This window comes from Triticum aestivum, chromosome 6D (assembly GCF_018294505.1).
Source record: "Triticum aestivum cultivar Chinese Spring chromosome 6D, IWGSC CS RefSeq v2.1, whole genome shotgun sequence".
NCBI lineage: Eukaryota > Viridiplantae > Streptophyta > Magnoliopsida > Poales > Poaceae > Triticum > Triticum aestivum.
Genome location: NC_057811.1, coordinates 397065669 through 397083119, shown reverse-complemented (window position 1 = coordinate 397083119; position 17451 = coordinate 397065669).

The window sequence follows — 17451 nt, the reverse complement described above, 5'->3', positions numbered from 1 at the left end:
GGGTCCGGTAACCCTCCGGCAATTCCGTTTTATCTGAAACCTCCCGGAACACTTCCGGTGTCCGAATAACATGGTCCAATATATCAATCTTTATGTCTCGACCATTTCGAGACTCCTCGTCATGTCCGTGGTCACATCCGGGACTCCGAACTACCTTCAGTACATCAAAACGCATAAACTCATAATACCGATCGTCATCGAACGTTAAGCGTGCAGACCCTACGGGTTCGAGAACTATGTAGACATGACCGAGACTCATCTCCGATCAATAACCAATAGCGGAACCTGGATGCTCATATTGGCTCCCACATATTCTACGAAGATCTTTAGCGGTCAAACCGCATAACAACATACGTTGTTCCCTTTGTCATCGGTATGTTACTTGCCCGAGATTCGATCGTCGGTATCTCAATACCTAGTTCAATCTCGTTACCGACAAGTCTCTTTACTCGTTCCGTAATGCATCATCCCGTAACTAACTCATTAGTCACATTGCTTGCAAGGCTTATAGTGATGTGCATTACTGAGAGGGCCTAGAGATACCTCTCCGACAATCGGAGTGACAAATGCTAATCTCGATCTATGCCAACTCAACAAACACCATCGGAGACACCTGCAGAGCATCTTTATAATCACGCAGTTACGTTGTGACGTTTGATAGCACACAAGGTGTTCCTCCGGTATTCGGGAGTTGCATAATCTCATAGTCAGAGGAACATGTATAAGTCATGAAGAAAGCAATAGCAATAAACTAAACGATCATAGTGCTAGGCTAACGAATGGGTCTTGTCCATCACAAAATTCTCTAATGATGTGATCCCGGTGATCAAATGACAACACATGTCTATGGCTAGGAAACTTAACCATCTTTGATTAACAAGCTAGTCAAGTAGAGGCATACTAGGGACACTCTGTTTGTCTATGTATTCACACATGTACTAAGTTTCCGGTTAATACAATTCTAGCATGAATAATAAAAAATTATCATGATATAAGGAAATATAAATAACAACTTTATTATTGCCTCTAGGGCATATTTCCTTCAGTCTCCCACTTGCACTATAGTCAATAATCTAGTTCACATCGCCGTGTGATTTAACACCAATAGTTCACATCGTCATGTGATTTAACACTCTATAGTTCACATCGCCAGGTGACCAATACCCAAAGGGTTTACTAGAGTCAATAATCTAGTTCACATCGCCATGTGATTAAGACCCAAAGAGTACTAAGGTGTGATCATGTTTTGCTTGTGAGAGAAGTTTAGTTAACGGGTCTGCCACATTCAGATCCGTATGTATTTTGCAAATTTCTATGTCTACAATGCTCTGCACGGAGCTACTCTAGCTAATTGCTCCCACTTTCAATATGTATTCAGATTGAGACTTAGAGTTATCCGGATCGGTGTCAAAACTTGTATCGACGTAACCCTTTACGACAAAATTTTTGTCACCTCCAAAACCGAGAAACATATCCTTATTCTACTAAGGTTAATTTTGACCGCTGTCCAGTGATCCACTCCTGGATCACTATTGTACCCTCTTGCCAAACTCATGGTGAGGTACACAATAGGTCTGGTACACAGCATAGCATACTTCATAGAACCTATGACTAAGGCATAGGGAATGATTTTTCATTCTCTTTCTATTTTCTGCCGTGGTCGGGCTTTGAGTCTTACTCAACTTCACACCTTGCAACACAGGCAAGAACTCTTTCTTTGACTGTTCCATTTTGAACTACTTCAAAAACTTGTCAAGGTTTGTACTCATTGAAAAAACTTATCAAGCGTCTTGATCTATCTCTATAGATCTTGATGCTCAATATGTAAGCAGCTTCACCGAGGTCTTTCTCTGAAAAACTCCTTTCAAACACTCCTTTATGCTTTCCAGAAAATTCTACATCATTTCCGATCGACAATATGTCATTTACATATACTTATCAGAAAGGCTGTAGTACTCCCACTTACTTTCTTGTAAATACAGGCTTCACCGCAAGTCTGTATAAAACTATATGCTTTGATCAATTTATCAAAGCGTATATTCCAACTCCGAGATGCTTGCACCAGTCCATAGATGGATCGCTGGAGCTTGCATATTTTGTTAGCACCTTTAGGATTGACAAAACCTTCTGGTTGCATCACATACAACTTTTCTTTAATAAATCCATTAAGGAATGCAGTTTTGTTTATCCATTTGCCAGATTTCATAAAATGCGGCAATTGCTAACATGATTCAGATAGACTTAAGCATCGATACGAGTGAGAAAATCTCATTGTAGTCAACACCTTGAACTTGTCGAAAACCTTTAGCGACAATTCGAGCTTTGTAGATAGTAACACCTCTATCAGCGTCCGTATTCCTCTTGAAGATCCATTTATTCTCAATGGCTTGCCGATCATCGGGCAAGTCCACCAAAGTCCACACTTTGTTCTTATACATGGATCCCATCTCAGATTTCATGGCCTCAAGCCATTTTGCGGAATCTGGGCTCATCATCGCTTCCTCATAGTTCGTAGGTTTATCATGGTCTAGTAACATGACTTCCAGAACCGGATTACCGTACCACTCTGGTGCGGAACGTACTCTGGTTTACGTACGAGGTTCGGTAGTAACTTGATCAGAAGTTTCATGATCATTATCATTAGCTTCCTCACTAATTTGTGTAGGAATCACAGGAACTGATTTCTGTGATGAACTACTTTCCAATAAGGGAGCAGGTACAGTTACCTCATGAAGTTCTACTTTCCTCCCACTCACTTCTTTCGAGAGAAACTCCTTCTCTAGAAAGGATCCATTCTTAGCAACGAATATCTTGCCTTCGGATCTGTGATAGAAGGTGTACCTGCTACCTCTTGAGCATGCGTTGGTTTCCCTTGAAGAGGAAAGGGTGATGCAGCAAAGTAGCGTAAGTATTTCCCTTAGTTTTTGAGAACCAAGGTATCAATCCAGTAGGAGACTACGCGCAAATCACCTAGTACATGCACAAACAAATAAGAACCTTGCAACCAACACAATAAAGGGGTTGTCAATCCCTTCACGGCCACTTGCAAAAGTGAGATCTGATAAAGATAATAAGATACTATTTTTGGTATTTTTGTTGTGTAGATTGGAAAATAAAGATTGCAAAATAAAATAGATAGTAAACTAGAATTGTAGATCGGAAACTTATATGATGTAAAATAGACCCGGGGCCATAGGTTTCACTAGTGGCTTCTCTCAAGATAGCAAATTTTACGGTGGGTTAACAAATTACTGTCGAGCAATTGATAGAAAAGCGCATAGTTATGAGAAAATCTAGGCATGATCATGAACATATGCATCACGTCCGTGTCAAGTAGACTGAAACGATTCTGCATCTACTACTATTACTCCACACATCGACCGCTATCCAGCATGCATCTAGAGTATTAAGTTCATAAGAACAAAACCCATTAGGCAAGATGACATGATGTAGAGGGATAAACTCAAGCAATATGATATAAACCCCATCTTTTTATCCTCTATGGAAACAATACAATACGTGTCGGTTCACTTTCTGTCACTGGGATCGAGCACCGCAAGATTGAACCCAAAGCTAAGCACTTCTCCCATTGCAAGAAAGATCAATCTAGTAGGCCAAACTAAACCGATAATTCGAAGAGACTTGCAAAGATATCAAATCATGCATATAAGAATTCAGAGAAGAATCAAATATTGTTCATAGATAATCTTGATCATAAACCCACAATTCATCGGATCTCGACAGACACACCGCAAAAGAATTACATAGAATAGATCGAGGAGAACTTTGTATTGAGATCCAGAGAGAAATAAGAAGCCATCTAGCTAATAACTATGGACCCGAAGGTCTGAGGTAAACTACTCACACATCATCGCAGAGGCTATGGTGTTGATGTAGAAGCCCTCCGTGATCGAATCCCCCTTCGGTAGATCGCCGGAAAAGGCCCCAAGATGGGATCTCACGGGTACAGAAGGTTGCGGCGGTGGAAAAGTGGTTTCTTGGCTCCCCTGGATGTTTTCAGGGTATGAGAGTATATATAGGCGAAAGAAGTAGGTCGGTGGAGCCACGAGGGGCCCACGAGGGTGGGGGGCGCGCCTACCCCCCTGGGCGCGCCCTCCTACCTCGTGGCTGCCTTGTTGATTCCTTGACGTCCACTCCAAGTCTCCTAGATCGCGTTTGTTCCAAAAAAGATCGTCGCGAAGGTTTCGTTCCGGTTGGATTCCGTTTGATATTCCTTTTCCGCGAAACACTGAAATAGGCAAAAAATAGCAACTGGCACTGGGCCTGCAGTTAATAGGTTAGTCCCAAAAATAATATAAAATAGCACTGGTGCGCGTCGGTCCTAAACAAACGGTTTTTTACCCCTTTGCGCGACGGCATTTGGAACCGTCGCCAAGTGAGTGTGTGCGATAGGGTGTCCTTCCCACACGACCCAGAAATCGGCAAGGATAGGCCCTCCTGGGACCCAGGCTGGGGCCGTGTGCGATCGGGCGAGGCATCGAAACCTAATCATTTCCGTAGGTATGTACATCCCACACAGTGAATCCTAGAAATCATTTCCGTAGGTATGTACATCCCACACGGTGAATCCCAGAAATCATTTCCGTAAGTATGTACATCCCACACGGTAATCCGAGAAAATCATTTCTGTAGGTATGTACATCCCACACGGTGAATCCCAGAAAAACATTTCCGTTCGTATGTATAGCACACACAGTCAATCCAAGGAATACATTTCTGTTCTTATGTACATCCCACACAGTCAATCCAGGGAAAACGTTTCCGTTCGGACGTAAATCCCACACAGTTTTATGTGTAGGCTTGTGTGTGAAAGGTGTAACTGTTGGGGAACGTAGTAATTTCAAAAATTTCCTACGCACACGCAAGATCATGGTGATGCATAGCAACGAGAGGGGAGAGTGTTGTCTACGTACCCTCGTAGACCGTAAGCGGAAGCGTTATATCAACGCAGTTGATGTAGTCGTACGTCTTCACGATCCGATCGATCCAAGTATCGAAAGCACGGCACCTCTGAATTCTGCACACGTTCGGCTCGGTGACGTCCTCGCCTTCTCTATCCAGCAAGAGGGGCGAAGTAGTAGATGAGTTCCGGCAGCACGATGGCATGGTGACGGTGTTGGTGAATAACAATCTTCGCAGGGCTTCGCCTAAGCACTACGGAAACTATGACGGAGGATAAACTAGAGGAGACGGGGTTGCCGGCACACGGCTTGGTGTTTCTTGATCTGTATTGGGTGCTAGCCCTACCCCTCTATTTATATGTTGAGCCTTGGGGTCCAAACTTGGAGTAAAAGCCTCCACAAAGTCGGTTTCACCCGAAAGGCAAGAGTCCTTCTCGGACTCCAGGGCCAGACACCAGGGTTCCCAGCGTCTAGACCCAGATGCCAGGGACCCTGGCGTATGGCCCCTGGACTCCGCAAAACTTCCTTTTGCGCTTTCCAAAAACCTCGTGGGCTTTCCCCTTTGGCCCAGATAAAGTGTTCTCGTGCCCAAACATTTTGGGAAACATCCAGAACCCCTTCCGATGGATTCCGGAACCTTTCCGGAGATCAAACACTACTATCCACATATCAATCTTTACTTCCGGACCATTCCGGAGTTCCTCGTCATATCCGTGATCTCATCCAAAATTCCGAACAACATTCGGTCACCAACATACATAACTCATAGTACTATATCATCAACGAACGATAAGCGTGCGGACCCTACGGGTTCGAGAACTATGTAGACATGACCGAGACACCTCTCTTGTCAATAACCAATAGCGGGACCTGGATGCCCATATTGGCTCCTACATATTCTACGAAGATCTTTATCGGTCAGACCGCATAACAACATACGTTGTTCCCTTTGTCATCGGCATGTTACTTGCCCGAGATTCGATCGTAGGTATCTCAATACCTAGTTCAATCTCGTTACCGGCAAGTCTCTTTACTCGTTCCGTAATACATCATCCCGCAACTAACTCATTAGTTGTAATGCTTGCAAGGCTTATAGTGATGTGCATTACCGAGTGGGCCCAGAGATACCTCTCCGACAATCGGAGTGACAAATCCTAATCTCGAAATACGCCAACCCAACAAGTACCTTTGGAGACACCTGTAGAGCACCTTTATAATCACCCAGTTACGTTGTGACGTTTGGTAGCACACAAAGTGTCCTCCGGTAAACGGGAGTTGCATAATCTCATAGTCATAGGAACATGTATATTTCATGAAGAAAGCAATAGCAACATACTAAACGATTGAGTGCTAAGCTAACGGAATGGGTCAAGTCAATCACATCATTCTCCTAATGATGTGATCCCGTTAATCAAATGACAACTCATGTCAATGGCTAGGAAACTTAACCATCTTTGATTAACGAGCTAGTCAAGTAGAGGCATACTAGTGACACTTTGTTTGTCTATGTATTCACACATGTATTATGTTTCCGGTTAATACAATTCTAGCATGAATAATAAACATTTATCATGAAATAAGGAAATAAATAATAACTTTATTATTGCCTCTAGGGTATATTTCCTTCAGTCTCCCACTTGCAATAGAGTCAATAATTTAGATCACATCGCCATGTGATTTAACATCAATAGTTTACATTACCATGTGATTAACACCCATAGTTCACATCGTCATGTGACCAACACCCAAAGGGTTTACTAGAGTCAATAATCTAGTTCACATCGCTATGTGATTAACACCCAAAGAATACTAAGGTGTGATCATGTTTTGCTTGTGAGAGAAGCTTAGTCAACGGGTCTGCCATATTCAGATCCGTATGTATTTTGCAAATTTCTATGTCTACAATGCTCTGCACGGAGCTACTTTAGCTAATTGCTCCCACTTTCAATATGTATCCAGATGAAGACTTAGAGTCATCTGGATCAGTGCCAAAACTTGTATCGACGTAACCCTTTACGACGAACCTTTTGTCACCTCCATAATCGAGAAACATATCCTTATTCCACTAAGGATAATTTTGACCGCTGTCCAGTGATCTACTCCTAGATCACTATTGCACTCCCTTGACAAAATCAGTGTAGGGCATACAATAGATCTGGTACATAGCATGGCATACTTTATAGAACCTATGGCTGAGGCATAGGGAATGATTTTCATTATCTTTCTATCTTCTGCCGTGGTCGGGCTTTGAGTCTTACTCAATTTCACACCTTGTAACACAGGTAAGAACTCTTTCTTTGACTGTTCCATTTTGAACTACTTCAAAATCTTGTCAAGGTATGTACTCATTGAAAAAGCTTATCAAGCGTCTTGATCTATCTCTATAGATCTTGATGCTTAATATGTAAGCAGCTTCACCGAGGTCTTTCTTTGAAAAACTCCTTTCAAACACTCCTTTATGCTTTGCAGAATAATTCTACATTATTTCCGATCAACAATATGTCATTCACATATACTTATCAGAAATGTTGTAGTGCTCCCACTCACTTTCTTGTAAATACAGGCTTCTCCAAAAGTCTGTACAAAACCAAATGCTTTGATCACACTATCAAAGCGTTTATTCCAACTCCGAGAGGCTTGCACCAGTCCATAAATGGATCGCTGGAGCTTGCACACTTTGTTAGCTCCCTTTGGATCGACAAAACCTTCCGGTTGCATCATATACAACTCTTCTTCCAGAAATCCATTCAGGAATGCAGTTTTTACATCCATTTGCCAAATTTCATAATCATAAAATGCGGCAATTGCTAACATGATTCGGACAGACTTAAACATCGCTATGGGTGAGAAGGTCTCATCGTAGTCAATCCCTTGAACTTGTCAAAAACCTTTCGCAACAAGTCGAGCTTTATAGACAGTAACATTACCGTCAGCGTCAGTCTTCTTCTTGAAGATCCATTTATTCTCAATGGCTTGCTGATCATCGGGCAAGTCAACCAAAGTCCACACTTTGTTCTCATACATGGATCCCATCTCAGATTTCATGGGCTCAAGCCATTTTGCGGAATCTGGGCTCACCATCGCTTCTTCATAGTTCGTAGGTTCGTCATGGTGTAGTAACATAACCTCCAGAACAGGATTACCGTACCACTCTGGTGCAGATCTTACTCTGGTTGACCTACGAGGTTCAGTAACAACTTGATCTGAAGTTTCATGATCATCATCATTAACTTCCTCACTAATTGGTATAGACGTCACAGGAACCGGTTTCTGTGATGAACTACTTTCCAATAAGGGAGCAGGTACGGTTACCTCATCAAGTTCTACTTTCCTCCCACTCACTTCTTTCGAGAGAAACTCCTTCTCTAGAAAGGATCCATTCTTAGCAACGAATGTCTTGCCTTCAGATCTGTGATAGAACGTGTACCCAACAGTCTCCTTTGGGTATCCTATGAAGACACATTTTTCCGATTTGGGTTTGAGCTTATCAGGATGAAACTTTTTCACATAAGCATCGCAACCCCAAACTTTAAGAAACGACAACTTCGGTTTCTTGCCAAACCACAGTTCATAAGGCGTCGTCTCAACGGATTTAGATGGTGCCCTATTTAACGTGAATGCAGCTGTCTCTAATGTATAACCCCAAAACGATAGTGGTAAATCGGTAAGATACATCATAGATCGCACTATATCCAATAAAGTGCGGTTACGATGTTCGGATACACCATTACGCTGTGGTGTTCCAGGTGGCGTGAGTTGCGAAACTATTCCGCATTGTTTTAATTGAAGACCAAACTCGTAACTCAAATATTTGTCTCCGCGATCAGATCGTAGAAACCATATTTTCTTGTCACGATGATTTTCCACTTCACTCTGAAATTCTTTGAACTTTTCAAATGTTTCAGACTTATGTTTCATCAAGTAGATATACCCATATATGTGCAAATCATTTGTGAAGGTCAGAAAATAACGATACCCGCCGCGAGCCTCAACACTCATCGGATCGCATACATCAGTATGTATTATTTCCGATAAGACAGTTGCTTGCTCCATTGTTCCGGAGAACGGAGTTTTAGTCATCTTGCCCATAAGGCATGGTTCTCAAGCATCAAGTGATTCATAATCAAGTGGTTCCAAAATCCCATCAGCATGGAGTTTCTTCATGCGCTTTACACCAATATGACCTAAACGGCAGTGCCACAAATAAGTTGCACTATCATTATTAACTTTGCATCTTTTGGCTTCAATATTATGAATATGTGTATCACTACGATCGAGATCCAACAAACCATTTTCCTTGGTGTGTATGACCATAGAAGGTTTTATTCATGTAAACAGAACAATAATTGTTCTCTAACTTAAATGAATAACCGTATTGCAATAAACATGATCAAATCATATTCATGCTCAACGCAAACACCAAATAACACTTATTTAGGTTTAACACTAATCCTGAAAGTATAGGGAGTCTGCGATGATGATCATATCAATCTTGGAACCACTTCTAACACACATCGTCACTTCACCCTTAACTAGTCTCTGTTTATTCTGCAACTCCCGTTTCGAGTTACTAATCATAGCAACTGAACTAGTATCAAATACTTAGGGGTTGCTATAAACACTAGTAAAGTACACATCAATAACATGTATATCAAATATACCTTTGTTCACTTTGGCATCCTTCTTATCCGCCAATACTTGGGGCAGTTCCGCTTCCAGTGACCAGTTCCTTTGCAGTAGAAGCACTCAGTCTCAGGCTTAGGTCCAGACTTGGGCTTCTTCACTTGAGTAGCAACTCGCTAGCCGTGCTTCTTGAAGTTCCCCTTCTTCCCTTTGCCCTTTTCTTGAAACTAGTGGTCTTTTCAACCATCAACAACACTTGATGTTTTTCTTGATTTCTACCTTCGTCGATTTCAGCATCACGAAGAGCTTGGGAATCATTACCGTTATCCCTTGCATATTATAGTTCATCACGAAGTTCCAGTAACTTGGTGATAGTGACTAGAGAACTCTGTCAATCACTATCTTATCTGGAAGATTAACTCCCACTTGATTCAAGTGATTGTAGTTCTCAGACATTCTGAGCACATGCTCACTAGCTGAGCAATTCTCCTCCATCTTGTAGGCAAAATATTGTCAGAGGTCAAATACCTCTTGGCACGGGCATGAGTATGAAATACCAATTTCAACTCTTGGAACATCTTATATGCTCCGTGGCGTTTCAAAACATTTTTGAAGTCCCGGTTCAAAGCCGTAAAGCATGGTGCACTAAACTATCAAATAGTCATCATACTGAGCTTTTGTCAAACGTTCATAACGTCTGCATCTGCTCCTGCAATAGGTCTGTCACCTAGCGGTGCATCAAGGACATAATTCTTCTGTGCAGCAATGAGGATAATCCTCAAATCACGGATCCAATCCGCATCATTGCTACTAACATCTTTCAACATAGTTTTTCTCTAGGAACATATCAAAAATAAAATAGGGGAGCTAAACGCGAGCTATTGATCTACAACATAGATATGCTAATACTACCAGGACTAAGTTCATGATAAATTAAAGTTCAATTAATCATATTACTTAAGAACTCCCACTTAGATAGACATCCCTCTAATCATCTAAGTGATCACGTGATCCAAATCAACTAAACCATAACCGATCATCACGTGAAATGGAGTAGTTTTCAATGGTGAACATCACTATGTTGATCATATCTTCTATATGATTCACGTTCGACCTTTCGGTCTCAGTGTTCCGAGGCCATATCTGCATATGCTAGGCTCGTCAAGTTTAACCTGAGTATTCCGCGTGTGCAAAACTGTCTTGCACCCGTTGTAGATGGACGTAGAGCTTATCACACCCGATCATCATGTGGTGTCTGGGCAGGACGAACTTTGGCAACGGTGCATACTCAGGGAGAACACTTTTATCTTGAAATTTAGTGAGAGATCATCTTGTAATGCTACCGCCGAACTAAGCAAAATAAGATGTATAAAAGATAAACATCACATGCAATCATAATATGTGACATGATATGGCCATCATCATCTTGTGCCTTTGATCTCCATCTCCAAAGCATCGTCATGATCTCCATCGTCACCGGCATGACACCATGATCTCCATCATCTTGATCTATATCAATGTGTCGTCACATGGTCGTCTCGCCAACTATTGCTCTTGCAACTATTGCTATCGCATAGCGATAAAGTAAAGCAATTATTTGGCGCTTGCATCTTATCCAATAGAGAGACAACCATAAGGCTTTTGCCAGTTGCCGATAACTTCAACAAAACATGATCATCTCATACAACAACTTATATCTTCATCACGTCTTGACCATATCACATCACAACATGCCCTGCAAAAACAAGTTAGACGTCCTCTACTTTGTTGTTGCAAGTTTTACGTGGCTGCTACGGGCTGAGCAAGAACCGTTCTTACCTACGCATCAAAACCACAACGATAGTTCGTCAAGTTAGTGCTGTTTTAACCTTCTCAAGGACCGGGCGTAGCCACACTCGGTTCAACTAAAGTTGGAGAAACTGACACCCGCTAGTAACCTGTGTGCATAGCACGGCGGTAAAACCAGTCTTGCGTAAGCATACGCGTAATGTCGGTCCGGCCCGCTTCATCCAACAATACGTTTTACGGTGGCTTCTCTCAAGAGCATAAGTATTTTACGGTGGGTGAACAAATTACTGTTGAGCAATTGACAGAATTGAGCATAGTTATGAGAATATCTAGGTATGATCATGTATATAGGCATCACGTCTGAGACAAGTAGACCGACTCCTGCCTGCATCTACTACTATTACTCCACACATCGACCGCTATCCAGCATGCATCTAGAGTATTAAGTTCATAAGAACAGAGTAACGCTTTAAGCAAGATGACATGATGTAGAGGGATAAATTCATGCAATATGATAAAAACCCCATCTTGTTATCCTCGATGGCAACAATACAATATGTGCCTTGCTGCCCCTACTATCACTGGGAAAGGACACCGCAAGATTGAACCCAAAGCTAAGCACTTCTCCCATTGCAAGAAAGATCAATCTAGTAGGCCAAACCAAACTGATAATTCGAAGGGACTTGCAAAGATAACCAATCATACATAAGAGAATTCAGAAGATTCAAATATTGTCCATAGATAAACTTTATCATAAACCCACAATTCATCGGTCTCAACAAACACACCACAAAAGAAGATTACATCGAATAGATCTCCACAAGAGAGGGGGAGAACATTGTATTGAGATCCAAAAAGAGAGAGGAAGCCATCTAGCTAATAACTATGGACCCGAACGTCTGAGGTAAACTACTCACACTTCATCGGAGAGGCTATGGTGTTGATGTAGAAGCCCTCCGTGATCGATGCCCCGTCCGGCGGAGCTCCGGAACAGGCCCCAAGATGGGATCTCGTGGGTATAGAAGGTTGCGGCAGTGGAATTAGGTTTTTTGCTCTGTATCTGATCATTTGGGGGTACGTAGGTATATATAGGAGGAAGGAGTACGTCGGTGGAGCAACGTGGGGCCCACGAGGGTGGAGGGCGCGCCGGGGGGGGGGGGGGGGTAGGCGTGCCCCCTACCTCGTGGCTTCCTGCTTGATTTCTTGACGTAGGGTCCAAGTCCTCTGGATCATGTTTGTTCCGAAAATCACGTTCCCAAAGGTTTCATTATGTTTGGACTCCGTTTGATATTCTTTTTCTGTGAAACTCTAAAATAGACAAAAAACAGCAATTCTGGGCTGGGCCTCCGGTTAATAGGTTAGTCCCAAAAATAATATAAAAGTGAATAATAAAGCCCAATAATGTCCAAAACAGAAGAAAATATAGCATGGAGCAATAAAAAATTATAGATACGTTGGAGACGTATCATTGGGCAAGGAAGCTTGTGGAGGCGTCTCGCTTTCCATCATCTCCGGAAGAAGATCCCTCGAGGAAGAGGATTGTTGAGGAAGACTGTGTGCCGGACTGCAAAACATATATTCTAGATGTTACCCTTGTAACAGGAAAAGGAACATGATATGTTTAAAACACGTTTGTTCACTTATGATTCGACTAAAGGCTTGTCCTTATGGAGGAACTGTGCGACAACATCGCCTTCCGAGCCCAAACCACCTGACAGGGGCGTCTTACCTCGCTTAGGAGCCTTTACCTCCCAACCTTTGAAGGCGGCCCTTTTCTTACCATGGGGAGAAAGGATGTCAGCTTCTCCTTCTCTTTTGTCTTTGGAAGAGGGAGCCTTAATCTCCCCGGACACAGTTTTTGGTGTACCTTCAGAATGGAGGCTACCTTTGGCCTTCCTGCTCTCCTCATTATCCTCTTTCACCGGCACCTGGTATGGTGCCGGGACCAGCATCCTTGTTAGCACAGGACTAGCTGAGTCTTCGGGAAGAGGGGCCGAACACCTAATTCGCTCCGCCTTCTTTATCCAGCCCTGGAAGAAGATGGTTTTCTTAGTATCTTATCACAGGATATTTAACTAAGCTGTGTTCAGGAGTCAAGTGCTTACCGATGTATCCGGATGGTTGCAGTGAAGGCCGATGTCCTCGGTGGTGTCCGACCACTGTTTTCGTGTCCCGAAAAATAACTTCCACATTCCTCTATGCATCGCGCCAAAGAAGTGCTGAAGGGTTCGTGGTCCTTCTGGATTAAACTCCCACATACGGAGGGGCCGCGCTGGCACGGGAGGACCCGGCGGACTAACATTACTTGAATCACGTCGATGAGATCGGTGTCCTTCTCAAGGAGACTCCGGATGGGGCTCTGTAGAGTCTGCACTTCATCGATTGATCCCCAGTCCAACCCCTTATTGATCCATGATGCGAGCTGAATTGGAGGGCCAGATCGGAACGCGGGTGTTGCTGCCCACTTGGTACCACGGGGTTCAGTGATGTAAAACCACTCCCGCTGCCATAAGTTGGAAGATTCTGTGAAGGATCCTTTTAGCCAAGAAGCGTTGATGAGTTTGCTCACTGTAGCACCACCGCACTCCGCTTGTTTCCCATCAACTACCTTCGGCTTCACATTAAAGGTCTTGAGCCACAAGCCGAAGTGTGGGGGAATACGGAGGAAGGCCTCGCACATGATAATGAACGCCGAGACATGAAGAAAGCAATCCGGAGCTAGATCGTGAAAATCTAGCCTGTAATAGAACATGAGCCCTTGAACAAAGGGGTGAAGAGCGAACCCTAGCCCTCGGAGGAAGTGGGAGATGAATACGACCCTCTCGCCGGATCTGGGAGTAGGAATAACCTACCCTTGAGCAGGAAGCCTGTGGGGGATTTCCGCGGTCAGGTATCTTGCCGCCCGGAGCTTCGCAATATCTTCCTCTGTGACAGAGGAAGCCACCCACCGACCTTGAGGGCTGGGTCCGGACATGACTGGGAAGCTTGAAGCAATTAAATTGAACCTTGGGTGTTGGAACTCGAGGTTGGAGAGGTTAAGGAAAGGGTTGGCGTGAAGGAGCAAGACAGGTCTTGGCCCCTTTATAAAGGCGATGAATATCGAACGCCTCCAACTAAGCCTTAAAACCTGCCTATTCCTAAGGAATCATGCCAACAGAACGGTTGGGATACCCACACCCGTATTGATGAGGACCCCGCAATAAGGGGACACGATCTCTGCTTCGACAAGATGTGCCAATGAAACCGTGTCTCGAAACATGGAGTGACAGGCTAAAAAACGGTTTGAAATAATAACCGGGTGGTGATGTGATATCACGCTACAAAAAAGTTGTCGGCGGATTGGACTCATGAAATATTATACTCTCCGCGGTGGTGTGTGGTACTTGTTTTGCAGAGCCGGACACGTTCATTGTGTTCGAAGACTGTGTTGGAGTATTCGGAGAAGGAACCCGCCTTGCAATGCCGAAGACAATCTGCGCGCCGGACACCTCATCATTGAAGCCTGGTTCAGAGGCTACTGAGGGAGTCCTGGATTAAGGGGTCCTCGGGCGTCCGGACTATGATACATAGGCCGGACTGATGGGCTGTGAAGGTACAAGACCGAAGACTCTCTCCCATGTCTGGATGGGACTCTCCTTGGCGTGCAAGGCAAGCTTGGCGCCCTGATATGAAGATTCCTTTCTCTGTAACCGACTTTGTACAACCCTAGTCCCCTCCGGTGTCTATATAAACCGGAGGGCTTAGTCCGTAAGGGGCAATCATAATCATAGTCATACAGGTTAGACTTTTAGGGTTTTAGCCATTACGATCTCGAGGTAGATCAACTCTTGTAATACTCATATTCATCAAGATCAATCAAGCAGGAAGTAGGGTATTACCTCCATAGAGAGGGCCCGAACCTGGGTAAACATCGTGTCCGCTGTCTCCTGTTACCATCAACCTTAGACGCACTGTTCGGGACCCCCTACCCGAGATCCGCCGGTTTTGACACCGACTGCGTCCGCCCTGCTGAAGGCGACCGCGTCCTCGTCCTCGTCCTCATCCTCGTCCTCGGCGCCGCCCTCAAGGTTGTAGTACTTGTAGTAGTGGCTGCTCCAGAGCTCGCATTAGTACTCCACCGCCGATTCCTCGACGGACAGACTCTTCTCTACCTCGACCTCGGCCACGCACAACTCCTCCTCCCGGCGCTCCTCGATCTCCGCCACCTCCTGCATCTCCAGCTCTCGCTCGGCGACCTCATGAGGAAGCAGGTGCTCCATGGCCACCACCGCCTTTTCAGACGTGGGTTGCATGCTGGAGTCCGAGGTGGCCTAGAATATCTTGGCGTGTGCATCCTCGATCTTGGCGTGGATGGCCTCGACCCGGGCCAGGGCGACATCAGCGGCATGGAGGGCAGCTCGAGCGCTCTCGGCGTTTGCAGCCGCCGTCGCAGCAGCCGTCTCGGCTGCTGCAGCTGCCCTGTGGGCTGCCGCAGACGCCCTCTCGGTGAAAGCGGTCGCGCTCAATGCAGATGCGGCGGCACTCTCGGCGTAGGCGTCCGTGCTCTCGGCGCAGGCGGCGGTGCTCGGGGGGGGGGGGGGGGGACGCGACCATCGTACGGGCCTTCATGAAGCGTTTCCACGGCGTGATCTTTGCAAGAAGGGGGTGCGGGAATGGGGATCGGGATTCATGGATTCAGGGATTGCCGGCACTAGAGCAGACGAGCCGGCGAAGCTTAAGGAGGGAGACTTAAATAGACCCAGATATTTTCATCGCAAACGGTTCCTAGAAAACAACTGTGTGTGATGTTTTAGATATTTTTATTAGCTGTGAAAGACGAATTTGGAATAAAGTGCCAACGGATGGTGTTTTAAATGAACGAGAAATTTTGTAGTACTAATACAACTCTCATGTCAAAATTTGGAAAATTCCAGGGGTCATTTGACCTTCTAAGACATTTAAGTGATTTTCAAGCCATTTAATGACTGTAATTGAAATCTGAACTACATGTACATGCAATAGCTAACCATAATGGTTTGAAAACTCATATTTTGTGTACTTGTGTGATTTAATTCCATGTGCAGTAAATTGGAAGGAATTTTCAAACATATTGGTCTAACGGCTATGACACAATCAAGCATGCAGTGACATGGCATTTTAATTCCAATTTTTTTTAAATCAGAAACACGTGAAACCTTGGTTGATGTAATGTCATACCACCAAGATGATGTGGTAAAAAAATTGGCATGTTTGACCAAAGTTTGGACACACACCCCTCACAAACCAGAGCAACTCACTAGAAGGCTCGTGGTTCCAAGAGGGAACAATGCATGTTTGATGACGAACGGTAGATAGCTTTCTCTTACGGCCTTCAATTTTTTTCTACGTCTAACGTGCACTACTACAACAGTAATGTGAATTTTTTGAAAATTCTAGGGGTCATTTGACCTTTTAAAGACATTTAAGTGACTTTCTAGCCATTTAATGACCGTATTCAAATTTGAACTACATCTACATGCAACGCGTAACCGAAACGGTTTGAAAAATCATATTTGTGTACTTGTGTGCGAGTTAATTCCATGTGCAGTAAACTAGAAGGAATCTTCAAACATATTTGTATCACGACATGGACACGTATGCATGAATACGTATGCATGGAGTGGCATGGCATTTTAATTCCAAAAAAATCAGAAACACATGAAACCTTGGTTGATGTAATGTCATGCCACCAAGATGATGTGTTAAAGAAATTGGCATGTTTGACGAAAGTTTGGACACACACCCCTCACAAACTGGAGCAACTCGCTAGAAAGTTCGTGGTTCCGACAGGGAACAATGCATGTTTGATGACGAACGGGAGATAGCTTCCTCTTATGGCCTTCAATTTTTTCTACGTCTAACATGCACTACTACAACTGTAATGTGAAATTTTGGAAAATTCTAGGGGTCATTTAACTTTTAAAGACATTTAAGTGATTTTCTAACCATTTAATGACCGTAATTCAAATTTGAACTACATATACATGCAACGCCTAACCAAAACGTTTTGAAAAATCATATATGTGTACTTGTGTGCGAGTTAATTCCATGTGCAGTAAATTAGAAGGAATTTTCAAACATATTGGTCTCATGACATGGA